A 14,084-nucleotide genomic window follows, 5' to 3' on the forward strand; every position below is an offset into this window, starting at 1 on the left:
TCAGAATCAGAATCAGAATCAAATTTTATTGTTACTATGAAGTAAAGTCATTACAGACAGTATACAGAAGGAGATCCCATAGTCGGAGACTGAATTGGGACCTCACAAGTGCCAACAACAAGCAAGGATGCTTGTTGTTGGCACTTGTTGATGCTTGTGGTGGTGAGTGCGTGATATGGGGTAGCGGTGTATCCCTGGCCTTGGCAGAGGATGTCCTAGGAGTTTTCCTATGGCGCGAACGCCGACGTCGCACTTTGGCAGCAGCCTCCCTGTGGGTAGAACCGTCTCTGGCCATCTGCCTCAGCACTTGCATTTCCTTCTTCACATTTGGGCACTGCTTTGATCACGCCTCGTGAGGACCTTGGCAATTGCCGCATTTGCGATGTTCTGCCTGGCAGGCTTCCGTGTTGTGCGACTCCGAACATCGGGAGCACACAGCAGAACTTGTGCAAACAGCACTCACATGTCCTATTTTACAGCACTTCCGACACTGAAGAGGTTTCGGCACGAACGGCCGTACTGTGTGTCGAAAATGACCAACTCTTACTTGAGTTGGGAGGCTGTCACCCTTAAAAACTAGTTTCACGCATCGTGAGTTCCCGAGACGGCGGGCTTTCAAGATTGTAGTAGCTTCCGTCACTGGTTTGATTAGAGTTGAAAAATCAATATCGCTGATAGAGGTGTCGACGTCGTAGATAACGCCTGCCCTAGAGTCCTTGCCATCTGGTATGAAAGAACGAACGTTGATGTTCCCGAGCACATTCACCTTGGTCAATACGTCGAGAGCAGTACGTTGCGTAACGTCTATCGCCAGAACGTTCTTGCGGCCATTGATTCTCACGTCTGTTATTTGTCCCGGAACGAGCGCCTCAAGTGACATAGACGTGACCTGGCGATTAAGTCGGTTCATGCTGTCAGCGGCATTCAGCGGGACAAACAAAATAGTGTGAACCGGTGGCTCTTGAATATTCGTGGTGGCCTTACTTTGGGAAGGAGATGTCGTAAGCAACCTCCTCTTCGCCTTGTGTCTTGCCACGGGCACAAAGTCACTTTCATCGGAGCTCTCATCACTGGCCGTAGAGTACATGAGCGTGTCCTCACTGTCGACGTCACTTGGGTGGCCGGAACGACACTAAACCTTAACATTATGCTATATTGAGCAAGTTGGTGTATCAGTGCTTCAAAAACGTGGCGCAAGGTTCAAATCGAGAAGAACAAAGAATGAACAGGGATGTTAGCTTTGTCCTTTTTTTATTCTCGATTTTAACCTTGCGCCACGTTTTTTTTTAAGTAATGAAGCTATATGTCACTGAATCTCACTGATTGAGTCGTTCAAGTTCAGTTTGCACTGGCGGACCATGTGCATGCATCTGTTTGATTTCATTCGAAAGTTTTTTCGTATGCCACGGTGCTTCGAATGACAGCGAACCCGTCCTTCTCGCCTGAGTTGGGAAAACCCGACATCACGGGCCATTGTATAGAAGCGACGCTTTGGAACGCACGCGCCATTCAGAGCACGTTGGCCATAAAGGTAACGCTGCAGAGTTTTGAATATATTATTCTCTTACTGGTATAGAGCTCACGACACGATCTTGTGCTTTCCGGGGATGTAAGTGCGCAGTCTGTTGACGGGCTTGTGCCGTGCGGTATGCATAATGCATGCACATATGCTATATATATATATATATATATATATATATATATATATATATATATATATATATATATATATATATATGTCGTATAGCCTGGCAGTCGATCTGCAGTGTAAATCACAGCTCTATAAGGTGCAATGTCTGTCGGAGACAACCGTACTACTGGAACCTAACGGGGGTAATACGCGGTTTCTAGGCTTTTCTTGCTTGTTCTGTTCTCAAAGTTATGTCTGAGTAGTGGTTCGAAACAAATAAAAAAAAGTAGCGCCCGAACTCTTCGAAAAGACATGACGCCTGGTCCCGATCACATGCATACAAATGGCGCTATAGAAAGTGCTACCATATGTGGCAGCTACGCTATGTTATATGCATACACTGAGCGCCTGCGCCATGACTGGAATGTCTCGCCAGTTTATGGAGTTGCTCACGCTAAATGCGTGTAACCGCTGTTCTTGTATGGTTGTCGGAGGCACGGACATTGTGCGTGCCCACACGTGCGTGTGTGTGTGTAAAGCATGCTCTCGCTTGCGCAATTAGAATGACGCGAGACTCGGTCACGCTACTGTATAGAACTAAATGACGTGTTTCTAGAATGTTGACACGTTTTATCTCCGTATTCTTGTGGTGCCGCACGCTCGCGCACTTACAAGCGTGCGCGCGCAACCGGCACATTTCAAGAAACGAACAATTTCTTTTAGGCCATGTTTGCCTTCTTGAGGACGCAGTCAATTCATATAGTTTCTGAAAACCCGACCTTTTTTGTCACGTTGTTAGTTTGCTACCGTTTTCGCGTGAGGTCACATACAAGAAAACGATTACACAGAAGAATTATTTGTTTTTTTTTTGCATGAGCAAAACAATGGCACAGCGCGTAAAGAAGAAAAAACAACAACTTCCTCACTGTTTACACCGTCACCAAAGTCGTCCGCATGGCCACCACAGAACTAAGCGAGACAAAAAAGAAAGAACAATAGAGTGACTTCGAAGCCCACTTTATTCAACAGAAGCACGAAGGAGAAACAGCCGCATACCTCGCCTTTTATAGTCGAGCTTACACAACTGGAATTTCCACGCTAACGCGCATGAAAGCCCATCTACACGTATACGTATCGTATGAGCTTGCGTGGGGGCACGCACGCATGAACGCGGAAGCACGATACCGGGTTGCGGTGTTCGATGGCATAAAAAGAGAACTTCGAGTTTTCCTCGAGTTTCCCTCGAAGTTTCTTCAAGTTTTCTCCCTCTTGCCCTCTCACACTTTAAGAAGCTGCTATTTGTTATTATTATTATTTGTATATACCAAAACACTGGTGTCAATGTGCGACGCTGACGTCTCATCATCTCTTGCAGATAAGCTGCAGTCACAACACAGCAAACAGGCACTAAACTATGCAAAAAAAGTAGAACCGTCACACAGTTATACCAAGCTTTCCCGTACAAAGACGTTTTCACTCAGGAATAGAAAAACACGCGTATTCACAAAATCAAAATGTCCACGCATATTATTAAATTTCACCAAGATGTCACAGCTGGCCATGTTCGGATGTCAACCAAAGTCTGCATTGCAGTTCGGATAACAACGGTTGCAATACCTGAAAGGATCTCAAAAGACATGTATTCCTACCTTTACAGTTTCTAGCCATTACCCAATCGTCCTACTCTAGCCGCCGAAATACACAAATGTTTATCTTGAATACATTTCAGATATTTCCGTATTTCTGATATACTGTCGCCCACAAAACAGGGCGATGGTGGTAAGGAAGAATATTTCGTGTTTTCTTTCAAGAAAAGCAGTCTTTTATATTTACCGTGTCTCGCACAAATGTAGTGTCAACATTTACGAATATGTCGCACGTTGCTTGGAGTGAGTCAGTCTATCTGTTCTTTATCTCTTTTTTGTAGTTCGCCTCATTACGTTACTAGCTCAAATGTAAAGATCGTTTTTCCGGTAATATAGTTAGAGTGAAAATATCGATTAGCAAATTTCAGACCAGTCTGAGATACTCCCGAAAAACTGATAGCCAAAAGTTTTTTGCCAAACTTATATTGAGACCGCACCCCAATGGTGTGTACAGATCTAAGAAGAATAGTCCTCAAAGGGATAAAGTCTTGGTTTAGAGGAAAACTCGTTTACAGAGAAAAAAAAACACGGCTGAAGAAAACGTGCGCTCACAAAATAAAAATAACTCAGAACCACAGAATAGCCTTGAGGCAAAGTACAATGGGATACAATGACTCATAATCTTATTTCAGTTATTTGTTACATGTGCAAAGTACCTGTTATTCTTATTCTACTTTATTACCTTGCTAATGCTTGCATTTACATTCTGGAAGCACTCTCTCTTGATTACACATCATGCATTATGCACCATGCGGTTACACGGCTCTACATATTACACTCTACATGTCTGATGAGTTGTTTATTTACGACAACGATCGTACGCAGATGACAAATTAAATTTACCCAATTGCCAGCTTTCGTTGACGCCTGCAATTGTGCCTTTACTACGCGGTTCTTCGTGCGTACCTACAAACGAGCCATTTTCGTGGCTCACATTTTTACCAAGGAACATTTTTTTTTGTATCTTCATTCTCATCTCGATCGACGCCCCGTCTCGGGCCCACACACATCATTATGAAGGAAGTAGCGTCGGCCCACACACCCTACATTATTAGACGGTAAATCCCTACAAACTATAATTCAACTCTCTGCCATTCTACGCGCACATATTTGCCAAAATAAGAGCGAGCGAGGAAGATGGAACACGTAGACGTTCCTGTTAATGTTTCCAGAGGAAGTGCAGTTTCTGGGAAGAAATTTTCGGCGATGATTGCGAGACTCGCAAAAAAGAAAGAACACTCGCGACCACACCAAAGAGAAATTCTTCGTCGAAACCGTGTACGCCGTCCTATACTCGTTTCTATAGTGCGCGTGTAAATACTATTTCCGTGCCAGGAAGTAAAAGTGGTTGTTATGTCTGCTTCGTCTCCCGTTCCCGGCAAGTGGCGCAAACACTTGTTCTGTTTGCTCAACACTCCTAACGTCGTTCCTTCTGTCTCCGCGTTCCTGTGTGTTTTCGCGCCCGCATTGATTGCCGAGGCTTTCGGTAGGTTTTTGCCTCTCCTGATGCTTGTACTGGACGAGCTCTTTTGTCTTTCCATTCTGCTGACACAACACTGCAGGAGCTCGAAAGGTCCAACGCTCCACTTCTCTTCACTATAGCGCCTGGCGTTGTGTGTACTCGCGAAAGAGGCTGGAAGTCGTGATATCGTGCAACTTCTTTGTCTATGAAATGATAGCGCTCATCAAAGCAGCGATATAGTAGTCTTGCAATAACCTATTATTACCGTAAACACGGAGCTGTCTTTTGCGATGCTGATTTTTGTTCACCTCACCAAATAAATTATACTAAAGTTTGCTAGTATAGCGGCTTTCACAGCCATCAACCTCTTGTGAATTGATGAATAAACACCGCCACGTTTACCCACGTTAAGCAGGATGGTGATTAACAATTACAAAATTATATAATGTAGCACTAAATAGCCGCTTTTGATAGAAACTCTGAAATGAAGTGTCGATGTTTGCCACCCAACACTAACCTCCACAGAAACAAGTTTTTTCACGAAATGCGGGTCGCAAACGCGCCCACTTTAGGTAAGCAAATTGATTACGTGATGCAACAAGTTACGAGTCAGCTGTTCTTATGGTCTAATCGTTAAATTTCTTTACGTCCTTTCTGCAGGTCCAGGACGAGTCCCCTGAAGCGCGTGTAAGACTGGCTTGTGCAGAGTTACAGTAGCACGAAAGGTAAGATGAGCTGGTTCCCTGAGCACTTTTTTTCTTTATAGTTTGCCTAGCATAGTCGGTATACGGAAATTGCTTCAATCTATAGCTTGTGTGCCGCCGCGTTGGCATAGTGCTTGCTGTGCTCGGCTCAGTGGTTACGGCGACTCGGAAGACGCGGCTTCAATCTCGGCCGCGGGGGCTGCATTTCGATGGAGAGGATATGCTAGAGGCCCGGGTCCTGTCCGACATCACAGCATGTTAACGGACACCAGGTCGTCCCCGTTATCCGCAAACATCTTGCAGCCTGAGAAACATTGGGACGCCAAGCGAAATAGACCAACCAACCATCATAACTAGAAGGCTAGAGAACAAAACCGAAACTAAGGGAAATAAAAAGAAAGAAACCCGCCGAGTGAGCACATATATATGGAGGATTATGGTTTCTAATATTTTTACGCGAGTCATTTTATGCAAGTGCGCCGAAGAAAAACTCGCTGTAAATCGCTGCTGATCTGCAGCTTGTGCTGGGGTGAGGTGCGGGTGGGGAGGGGATGTTGAGAGCCTGCGTCGATTAGTTCTTTCCTTCGTCTCTTTAATTTCGTGCTCCTCTTACGGCAAGCCTTTCCATCTCCTTTTCATAGCTCTCATCCAAATTTATGTTCATATTTTTTGTTAATCCTTATAAAAATAATATTGCCTTCTCCAACACTTGTTCTGTATCTCCTATTGGCGCCTAATTCTCAGTAAAAAAAAGTTCCTAATTTTGGAAGATTACCGATAAGTATATTACGCGATTCTCTTCTTTCGGAATTGCGAATCCGGAACTGTGTTTACGAATATTATATTATGCTAAATTTTTTAATTGAATCGTGTTTTCGCCGGTCCTCAGAGTGGATATAATTTTATCGAATTAATCCTACTGTTCGCGAAAATCGCACACGTTGGAATAGCTTTGTTAATTAGGCCCCAAATCTGTCCTTCCCTAGATCATAGTCTGAAAGCAGATCCTCCTCGTTACTATCCTGTACTGTATAAGAATAATATCAACAAAATGTTAATAATCCCTATTAGAATTCATTAGGCTCCTTACAGATACCGAAAGCAGTGCGTATGCGTAAAGGCGTGCTTGTTGAATATTCCAAGAAAGGACTACAAGCGTTAAGGGTAATAAAAAAAATTGCCCGCAGCTTCCCTCGGGGGAACACTGAGGAGGATGCGGAGCATATAATTGGTTAACGGGGTGTTAAAGTGCGACTTACTTGGGTCGATGGCTAAATTGGTTAACGTGGTTGTGAAATGGGGTGTTAAATTGCGACTTACTTGGGTCGATGGCTAAATTGGTTAACGTGGTTGTAGGAGGGGGTGTTAAATGAGTGAACACGTACACACGTATGCGAAAGGGCGGCGCTGGTCGAAGGGACGTCGATCATTGTGTTTGTGGATTCGTTGGAATTCATTTCACCGCGACCTTGGACGTCGACGCGCCGTACAAACCAACCGACGAGCGGCAACTGAGCGAGCGAGCGCCGACCTTGAGTATATATACAGCACGACGGCGCATGCACTGTCAGCTGTTGAATGTTCTCGAAGCGCGACGCCACATGCGCGTCCACTGGAGAATCAGGAGAATTGTAGATGTCGAACGCGGTGTGTAGAGGAGGAAGGGTGCACAGATGGTGGAGGAGTGAAGCGCGCGCGGTGTGTAGAGGAGGAAGGGATGCACAGATGGTGGAAGAGTGGGCGACGGCGCGACGGCGCATGCGCGCGCGTCAGCTGTCGAATGTTCGAGAAGTGGTGTGGACGGCGCGGACGGCGCGGACGGCGCACTACAAGGCGCGAGTATAAGATGCTCCGCATCTAAAATATTGCACCCATTATTAACATATTGCACCCATTATTAACGTGTTTCGTCAGCACAAACTATATTATCACACAAATCAACAGACACTAGGAAAATGAACATGATTAGACATAAAGCTAATATCAAAGCACATACTCAGAAGCTTGGAAATGGTTATATTCTTGACCTGATATACGAATGGGCACAAACGCTAAAACCTTTTATTGTTGGGCATCGTGGCATAAAACTCGGGAAACCACGACGAGAAAAAAAGCATCTAACAGGCCACCAGCCCTCTTCGGTGATACTGTGATCATGAAGCTTACTTCGTAGTTTTCCCTGGGAGATGCAAACTATACTTTCTAAATGACTCGAGCACAGACAGACTCGTTGGCTGCTTCGCAGGGCAAGCGTCCGGAACTGCGTTCATCGACATTCTAGGCGACGCACGGCGACACACACACGATCATTCTATGTCTGGCAGTTAATTAGGACACGCGCGCTCGTCGGTGAGATTACAGATATGAATAAAACAACGAGGTACGCGGAAACTTCGCTCCTGCATCGGTCGTTAAGCTTTAATGCGCGAGCAAGCTGTGTATTGCATACCGCCTACGTTCTACTTTCCCTAAAATTACGGTGGTCGATGTCACAAAGCCTTAAGGCCGCTTCATGCGGGGACTCGTACACGTATTTCCTGGCCGGTGCATTGGATGCCGGTATTGAACCGATAAGCATACTGCTTGCTCGCATCCTTTTGCGAGGCGATTATGTGCATGTGCCAGGAACCATCTGCTTCGTGCAAGAGACGGAACCTGTGTGCTGGTGTATGGAAACAAGACGTGAGATCTAATAAACACGTTTGACGTGTAAAATTGTCAGCCCGCAGTTCAACCTGGATACTTCATAGGTTTTGTAATGGAGCGTTTGTCAGCTGTGACACATATTTGCAGTCTGGATGCTTCTTAACATTAGAGGGCTGACCAGTAGCGTTCGTAACTCTATAGATGCCTCAAACCAACGTCGTTACGTGTCAGGAAAATCTAGCAATATGACTCAACTAAAGAGCCATGGATATGCTTCCGCTGCGTTGCATTCAGCATATTTAGATGTGAAGCATTTTATGATCGAACTCGATCCACTGTGCGGTGTGAACGCGATTAGAGTGCATGCGCGCCCCCCCTCTCTCTTCTACACTCTCTTCTACACTCTCCTTCTCTCACCTCGCAACGCCAACGCATGCAGGCAGCGTAGCCTACGCTCGCTGCGCTCCCTCTCCTCTCGGCATCCCTCCCTGCGGGGTTTACACCTTCATCGCACATGTGCGTCCCCTCCCTCTCCCTCTTTCTCTCTGCGAAAATTCTCCGACAGTCTTGGCCTTCTTTTCCTGTTCTGTCCAATAAAAAGGTTGTAAATGTGTTACCTTGTTTTAAAGAAGCGTCATGAGCAAGTAACTCAAGCTTTAATGCATCATTACTGCGCTTTTGCAGGTTCCCTTTACCGTTTTTATTCGGTGACTTCGTATTGGCGCTCCTTCTCTGTAACAGGAAGCAGGCGAGAAAATCATCGTTGAAATTACTATTTTGATCGAAAACTGAAATAATGATCGTGTCCTGATAAGCACCACGTTCGTACTTATATTCAAAGTGTCATGAAACAAAGATAGGTTGTGCGCCATGCATGCACTTATGTGTTGCGAAGTGTTTTAGGCGTAGGCGTATCAGACGGGGGAGCAAGGGGGGCGCGACCCCCTCACTGAAAAATAGTTGGGGGGCTGAGCCCTCCCCCCACTTCTGATAGTGGTCACTCTTTCTGCACGCTGGGGAAACCAACAAGTAAGGTGAAGTTTTCCGTCACAACAGCAATCCCTCAATTATGCCCTTACGGGAGAATAAAAATGTTACGAGGCAATGTTACAACATAGTGAAAGTTTGCCAACATTTCCTTTGTGATGATTTTTCTAGTAGGCTCCTTGCGGTGTGGATCGCCTATGCGAAGCATTCGCGTCTTGTGCTCTAGTATTACAGAGCAGGCAAGTGCTGAACAAGGGCCCTATGATAATGTTACGACGTCAAAACAGAGGTCTTGCCAAAGAGATTGAGACACCAGAAACAGGTCTTGTCTTGTCTTGTCGCCTAGGAGATCTTGGCTCATACCCACATGGGGGATTGGCCACACTGTACCTTATAATAGATATTTTTTTTACAACGCTTGCTAAAAAAAGAAAGAGAAATTAGATAAGAACAATAATAATGTTCCTTTGAAAAAAACGTGAAAAATTGCAGAATAATTCCATAAACCAGGTTATATAAAACAAATTAACAAGAATGAGGAAGGGGGACGAAGAATTGAATATATCTGGCAGTACCACTAGCAGCGTATCATTCCGGTTGCCTGAATGAATTAATGTAGCGCTGACAGGATAGCACTGCGGCCCACACCCAACTTACTGCAGCTCCAAACGATAGTAGGTTGGATGTATTGACTGGCAATCCAAGCATACCAATTGGTCTTTCAAGAATTATTCGGCGCAGTGAGGCGAAGCGGTGGCATGTGAGAAGAATTGATCTATTGTTTCGGGTTCATTGCAAACTGCACATAGGCAATTAGTTAATGAAAATCCTCATTTGTGGAGATAAAACTTTAACCGAGGAATCCTACAGCGAAAGCTTGTGAGGGTCACCTCAAATTGACGGCAAAAGCATTTTGCGGTGTTCCATGTGAATTGCAAGTGCCGAAAATCTTCAGATTGTAGGAGTGACGTTTCGTTGATTTTTAAGATTAACAGGCGTTTGAATCGTTCGGCAGTAGTAAGCAGGTCGGTTCTTTTAATGGAACGCGCAATAGAGTTCTTGTTTTTCATCCATTTCATTTTACTTCATGGCACATGCACAACTGTCATTGTCGTTCTTTTTGACAAGCACGTGACAATATTACATCACTTGTTTATGCTCTTCTTCTGCTGTGACTTGTTGATGAAGTTATGGATGGGAACGAGCTCACTTTTTAATGACCGGTCAAAGCATTTGCTGCTTCCGGAAAATAATTTTCTTCAAAAAGGATATATCGTCACCGCTGTTCTGTCAGAACTGTTGTGAGCCGATGAGTGTGATGAATCGTTTTGGACGCGGAAATCGGGATAAGGGCGCCATGACCGAGTTAAAATGTGATTGAACTTCACGGTGCCTAAGAAAGCGAGTCGTGTCATCTCTGTGTATGCAAATTCATATCAAAGTGTGAGCGCATCGATGAAATTGTATATATATATATATATATATATATATATATATATATATATATATATATATATATATAAGAAAAAGAAGTGTGTACCTAAGGGCTCGTTTTTTCCGTGTTTTTAACACAATATTAATGAGATATAACAGACAGTAATGCCAACGAATGTACAGGGGAAGTTATTAAAACCAATGGAATGTAAATAAGAAGAAAGAAAAGTGGATGAAAAAATTACCAACTGTGAGCAGGAAACGAACCTACGACCTTCTATATATATATATATATATATATATATATATATATATATCCCGGTGGGCCACCCTCCTCCCACTCGTGAAAGAGTTGGTACGCCACTGGTTTCACGCATACCCATATGGCTGAATTAGAACGAATCAAATGAATATTTAAAAACAGAAAGGTCAAGAACAACTTCACCACAGGTAAAAAACAAAGGTGACGCAGTGGCACTTCAGTACGTGGCAAGACGTGTGATGCAACACAACACTCGTGAGACTAGCGAGCGTACCATGAACAATCGAAACGCTAAATATAGAGTGTTGATTGATATGTTGGGTTTAACGTCACAAAACCACAGTATGATTATGAGAAATGCCCTAGTGGAGTTCATCGGAAATTTCGACCACCCGGAGCTCTTTACCGTGCACCAAATTATGAGCACACTAAATATAGAGTGTGCCACTACTGCAGAAGCCTCTTTATTTAGCACGAAGTGACGGCAAATTCGGTAGAAAATGCACTGTTGGTGAAGGAGGCAAAACATAAAAAAAGTGAATTCTGTGAGACCAGCTCTGAACACGAAGGATGATTGGACAACCTGCTTGGAAGTTTGTAGGACCTAACACTAGCTTTGCGTAGATCAGGATAAGTGTCTTTCATTCATTTGCTATGCGAATACCTTTTCTATACCCCGGGACGCTATGAAAGTGACAGAACGAGTTCCCTTTTAATTTTGAACACAGGCTTTTGAACAATGCCACTTGTACGAAAAAGTTTGTTTGAACAAATGGAACTCTAAACTAGGTCAAAACTTCTTTTTTTTTGTCTAAGATAACGTGAACATTATTAGCCATATGCCATATTTTTTGACAAAGCTTCTCATGCTATACTAGCGATGAAGATCACAGTAAAATGGGTTCCTTCTATAGCGGATATAAGGCCTATTCGAGCTGTAGACTCGTGGGCTGTCCAGAATTGTTTAAAACACTATCTGCATTTAAAAAAACGTATAGAAACAGAAGAGCGGTGTCTCTGGGACGGGCGCTAGACAAAGTTTTGTGTTTTATACTTCAGAATTTAGATATGTTATGTAGCGGCGAAGCGAATCCTAGGGTTTACGTACAGGCTTGAAAATATGCGTGCGACTGAGAGTGTACACAGGAAAGCTAGCGTGACCTATTTCTTGGATGGAGTATCTCTTATGCGAGTTCTGTTCTAGAGTTCACGTGCCCTCATTTTGTTTGTTTATTGGCTTTTTTTAGTTTTACAGCGAACGGTCAAAGGGAATGTCAGCACGCATTTGCATTTACATATCTTCGCTCTGGTTGAGAGCGACTGTGTGCAAACCTCTACTTTGCATACCATACCAAAACGTGTACGTTTGCATGAGAGATAAGAAAACGGGGGATTGAGAAAAATAGAGAGAGAAATAAAGAGAAGACAACACATAGTCAGAGAGGAGGAGGAGGGGTAAGAATATGCGGAAGGACAGGGAGGTTAGACGTAGTCAGAGACATGCAAAGTCCGCCGTAGGCTAGGCCTGCTTTTTATGTACGCATAACTGAACCCATAGCTAAGTGTTACTAATATGAGCATTCGATTTTGCATGTATAAGATTACTGTTTCATCATGCTATGACTATGGCCCTACCCTTCTTGGTGGTCTACTGACTAAGATACTCGGCTGCTGACCAGCAGGTCAGCAGCCGAGTACCTTAGTACCAGAGGCAAAAATGCTGTAGGCCCGTGTGCACAGATTTTGGTGCCCGTTGAAGAACCCCAGGTGGTCGTTATTTCCGGAGCCCTTTACTACGGCGTCTATCAAATTCATATGGCGGATTTAGGATGTTGAAACCCACATATCTATCTATCTGCTATGACTATACCATAATACTAAACTAATTTCTTTGAATATTGATGTAGTACACAAGCCAACGCAGGAGTAAAGACAATTGGGCGTTTACGCTGAATTGTGAAATGTGTACTTCACGCGTTTTTTCTGTTGTTCATGTGAAATCAAGCTCGTACATGAATACATGTTTGGCTTCTAGTTACATCACTCTACAATGAAGACAAAAAATGATTTGTGAACCTTTTCAGGTAGTCCTGTCTTGCCACTTACATGACTCTCTTTAAAGAGGCACGGCGACTCTCTTGTGCATCACATGACCTTTATAAGAAAATATAATAACTTCCCAAAGAGGGTTCATGGCCTCCTTAAAGATAATCATACGTGGTAAACTAGAACTTCCAAAAATGAGTAAAATGACAGTTTTTTTAGTGTACTTAGTTAAAAATGTCACTGAAACAAAGCCTAACGCACAATTTCGCACATTATGCACTAGTGATTTTCATAACATGTCGCTGCTGAACGAGTTCGTTTCTCTTCTTCTTCATTTCACTGTCACCACAAACAAATCACACTTCTAGCCGTAATGAAACACACCGTGTGACCCAACGAAATGCTATTTCATAAGTGCATTTTAGCATCCGGTATAGTCTTTTCCAAGTAGCTCCGTAGCAGGCATATCACCCTGATGTCACCGTCATGACTCTGCTTCAACAAATAAATAAAAAAAATGTAGGTCTTGAGAGAGCTCGTGACCAAACTTCACGTTAAATTAGCGTTTTTAATGTTCACAAAGCGTATCTATCTGCTTGTCCCGTTTTTTTTTTCTATAAAATACCTATGAATATATGTATAGTATATATGTATTTTCGACATTAGTTTTTTCGCACTGTCCTTTTTTTCTTACTGAAGATACCGTAACAACTGAAAATTGCATGTTTTGTTTCTTCTCCCGTTAACATCATGTATGGGAGCCCCCCTGACAGTTTCTAACTTTGGGGCTCCTTGTGTGTATTGCCAATCCTGTACGCACTTTTCTGTAAACTTACATCGTTGTTGAATAAACTTGAACTTAAACTTGAATACAATAGCAGCCCGTAGACGCACGTGCTAGTCGTTTGCTCAGAGCTACAACAACATAAAGAGCGCTCTAGGCACACGTAATATCCGCATAAGCGCAGAAGCACTGAAATAATTACCGAATCCCGCAAATACAGTGCGGAGATGGCTCAGCAGGACCAGTATGTAATAAAAACACGAAGTCAGCTTTTCATTAGTGGCACCAAGCCTAACAGAAACGCAGAGCAAGGCGGTCATCCTTGTTTGTCTTTATTTTTTTTTATTTATTGATCTTCCCTTTTTTTTCTCCCCCCTCATGACCTTCTTTTTCGCTCCTTCTGTCTTTTTTCTTTCTTTCCATTGTTTCTCTGCTTCTTCGCCTGCATATATATATATATATATATATATATATATATATATA

General features: G+C 43.5%; 2 protein-coding genes across 46 annotated transcripts in view; one reads left to right on the forward strand and one right to left on the reverse strand.

The window, feature by feature from the left end:
• LOC119159557 (alpha-2-macroglobulin-like protein 1) overlaps positions 1 to 14,084 on the forward strand; it is a 164,455-nt gene that overhangs the window by 70,015 nt on the left and 80,356 nt on the right. For all 45 annotated transcript variants that reach the window (XM_075891542.1, XM_075891540.1, XM_075891532.1 and 42 more), the window contains exon 2: positions 5,399 to 5,463. The gene's annotated coding sequence lies outside the window, so the exon portion shown is untranslated. The remainder of the gene's footprint in view (positions 1 to 5,398; positions 5,464 to 14,084) is intronic.
• The window catches only part of LOC119166605 (uncharacterized), a 171,620-nt gene that overhangs the window by 66,722 nt on the left and 90,814 nt on the right, over positions 1 to 14,084 (reverse strand). The gene's annotated exons all lie outside the window — the stretch shown is intronic.

The sequence above is a fragment of the Rhipicephalus microplus genome, chromosome 1 (genome assembly GCF_043290135.1).
Source record: "Rhipicephalus microplus isolate Deutch F79 chromosome 1, USDA_Rmic, whole genome shotgun sequence".
In the NCBI taxonomy this organism is placed as follows: domain Eukaryota; kingdom Metazoa; phylum Arthropoda; class Arachnida; order Ixodida; family Ixodidae; genus Rhipicephalus; species Rhipicephalus microplus.